Below are 2,806 nucleotides of genomic sequence, written 5' to 3'. Positions count from 1 at the left end.
TTGTTGTTAGGTGCCATTGAGTTGGTACTGACTCACAGCAACCCTATGCACGACAGAACAAAACACTGTCCACTGTCCGGTCCTAGGCCAACCTCACAATCACTGCTATGCCTGAGCCCACTGTGGCTCTTTCTCGAGAGCAGAAATGATTACAATAAGAATCTCTTAGGTTTGCATCATCATCTGAACTACTCCTAAGACAATGTTGGAAACTGTTAAGCGGAGAGAGGAGAAGCAGAAAAAGAGAGAAAACATCTGTACATCTTCAGGATATAGGAGTGGTCAATTTTGTTGAATACAGAAAAAATAACCTTTGTGGATGATCTTTCATGTTGCCTAGATTTAATTTCCCAAGTCCTTTTTAAAGCTTAGCATTCTCTTCTTTTCTTGGTTATAATAGAAAAAAGAAATCTAGCTCTGATTTGTTTTGATATGTGAGTTGGCATTCTGAATATAATCTTATTCATATACAGGAGTTCATGTGCTTGTTTTCTTAGTGCTATAAAGTAACATACTTTTGACAGTTTTATGTTAAACTATAATGTTAACTGACACTCTCCCAAAAAAGTCATCTTATAGATGATTTGGTGACTCAGTAACTTTTTTCTAAATAAATATATGCATGGAGAGATCTGAATTAATGACTTCATTGTTAAGTACCATGGAGTCAGTTCCAACTCAGATACTGTATGGTTTCCTTCTGGGGGCTTTGAACCACCGACCTTCCAATTAGCTTATCCTGCAGCTCTACAACAAGACTCTGAATTAGTGATGTAGCAATATTTATTCTGAACTGATTTATTGATATAGAAATCACACTTCAAATAAAACAAATGTTCCCTTTCTTTCTTCTTTCCTTTCCTTCTCTCTCTCTGCCTCTTTGTCTTTTCAATCCTCATTTGTTGATTTACTGTTGTGTGTTGTCGACTTAGTTCTGATTTACAGTGACTCTGTATAAAGTTTCCAAGGATCAGTGGTGGGTTTGAACCTTGTGGTTGGTAGCCCAGTGCTTAACCTACAGTGCCGTACCAAGACTTGTTGATGGTAGAAAAGCAATAGCCTTTTGTTTAATCTGTCAACCTGTGCTTTTCAATAATTTTCTGAAAATGAGATAAATTACTTTTAATAATATTTTACTAGGCAGCATTCCTAATTTAATTGTGCCGCTGAGAGGTGAGCAATGGAAGCAGAAAGGTAATTTAACATCAGTCACCACTGCCATGGAGTCAGTTCCAGCTCATCGAGACCCTGCCCCATAGAATTTACAAGGCTGCCACATCTTTCTCCCATGGAGTGGACAGTGGCTTTGAACCTCTAACCTTTTCATTATCAGTGGAGTGCTTGGCCATTGTACTACCAAGTTTCTATTTTAGTGTGTTATTGTTGTTAAGTGCCATAGAGTTGGTTCTGACTCATAGCGACTCTGCATAGGGTTTCCGAGAAGCAGCTGGTGAGCCTGAATCGCAGACCCTACAGTTCAAACTGACTTTGCAGTTCAAAGCAAACTAAGGACTCAGTGCTATCAAATCAGTCCTGGCTCATAGTAACCTTGTGTAGGGTTTCTAAGGAACAGTTTGTGGATTTGAATCACCCACCTTGGTGGTTAGCAATCCATTGCTTATCCTACAGCACCATACCAGGACTCCAACTGATTCTCCCTATCCCAAACTTTTGTCTTGTTGTCTTATTTTTCAGCACTCTTTATGGAAGAGATCAAGCCATTGTATCTCAGGCATCCTGTGCAAATAGAAACCCTGTGTGCGTTTACACATATTGAAGTCTATCATTACAGCCTCTCGTCACCTGCATAGTAATTGCCCCTTGAATCTGTCCTAAAGGATATATATTTTGGTGATGTTGTTACATTCTCGGTCTACATATGTGCTCTAGCAGGTGCTTGATTGGAAGCAACTGAGACAATTGTTGGAACTTTTTCCTTCAGTGTATAACTATCCAATGTGATCACCATGATTATTACAGGAGTAATAAGAGATTATTTCAAAATCAGAGACCAGCTTTACTAACATGGATTGGAACGTTAGTGAGGTTACAGCCACATATTTTTGTCACTGTTGCTGCTCACTCCTTATATAGGTGTGATAATTAGAAAGCACTGATATTTGCAAGGCACTGTGGGGAGTCCGTTACAATTTTAGAACTAAAAAATATCCTCTGCCATTGAATTGAATCAGGCTCAAAGTGCCTCTGTATAGAGTTTCTGAGGCTGTAAATATTTAAGGGGGCAGAAAGCCTCATCTTTCTCTTGTTGAGGAGCCAGTGGGTTTGAACTGCCAGCCTTGCAGTTAGCAGTCTAGTGCTTACCCCACAGCACCAGCAGGACTCCTAATTTTAAAACAGATACATAGTATCTTTTTTAAGCCTACTTAATCATTATCTTTATATATTTTGGAGTTCTTTCATTGGAAGCATAGATATTTATTAAGGCTATGGTGTCTTGTTCAATTGTCCCTTTAATCATGAGATAATGTAAGTCTTTATCTGTTATGCTGATTTTTTGCCTTAAAATTTATTTTATCACAGATTAGTACTGTCACTCCTGTTCATTTTTTATTCCAATTAGCTTGGCATATTTTTTCCCGTCCTTTGATTTTTAATCTGTTTTTGTCTCTGTGTGTGAGATGTGTCTCTTGCAGACAGCTTATTGAAGAATCTTGTTTTCTTATCCATTCTGTCTCTTAATTGATGCATTTAATCATTTACATTCAGTGTAATTATCGATAGGTATGGGTTAATTGCTGCCATTATGTTTGTTTGTTTTTGTGGTGTGTCTGCTTTCTTTGTTCTG

The 2,806-nt window shown here is 38.0% G+C and overlaps 1 protein-coding gene and 1 pseudogene across 1 annotated transcript in view; both read left to right on the top strand.

Moving 5' to 3' along the window:
- The window catches only part of LOC102830049 (fibroblast growth factor 14-like), a 978,820-nt gene that overhangs the window by 466,424 nt on the left and 509,590 nt on the right, over positions 1 to 2,806 (top strand). The gene's annotated exons all lie outside the window — the stretch shown is intronic.
- LOC102816962 overlaps positions 1 to 2,806 on the top strand; it is an 86,298-nt pseudogene that overhangs the window by 1,500 nt on the left and 81,992 nt on the right.

This window comes from Chrysochloris asiatica, unplaced genomic scaffold (assembly GCF_000296735.1).
Source record: "Chrysochloris asiatica unplaced genomic scaffold, ChrAsi1.0 scaffold00029, whole genome shotgun sequence".
NCBI lineage: Eukaryota > Metazoa > Chordata > Mammalia > Afrosoricida > Chrysochloridae > Chrysochloris > Chrysochloris asiatica.
The sequence above is the reverse complement of the archived record's forward strand: the minus strand, read 5'-3'. Positions and strand labels throughout refer to the sequence as shown.